The sequence below is a fragment of the Etheostoma spectabile genome, chromosome 11 (genome assembly GCF_008692095.1).
Source record: "Etheostoma spectabile isolate EspeVRDwgs_2016 chromosome 11, UIUC_Espe_1.0, whole genome shotgun sequence".
Taxonomy (NCBI): domain Eukaryota; kingdom Metazoa; phylum Chordata; class Actinopteri; order Perciformes; family Percidae; genus Etheostoma; species Etheostoma spectabile.
Window position 1 is genome coordinate 17,383,230 of NC_045743.1, and position 377 is coordinate 17,383,606.

Genomic DNA, 377 nt, shown 5'->3' on the forward strand with positions numbered 1-377 from the left:
ACAATATTTGTTAATAGATCATGAAGTAAAATTTGATTTCAGAAGTGTTTTTAAAACCTAAAATAAGTCCCAAGGTACACGAGAGGGTCCCCAAAGTGAAGACAATACAAGGCAGGCACGGCGCCAGGATTTCAGTTTTGGATGGGCCAGACCAATTTTGGGTGGGCCTTAAATTAAAACATGATATCAAATCACTGTTTAACCTAATACAAATGACTAATATACTGTGTATATTATCTGTGCTAACATAAGAGATTTCAATAGCTTGATGCTCTTTAAATATGTTGTGTACAAACGTTTGGTTGTATAGGACGACCCTGTCGGACCGCTCTCCTTGGTTCTGACCAAAGAGGAGCGCGTTGGAATCTCCATTACGC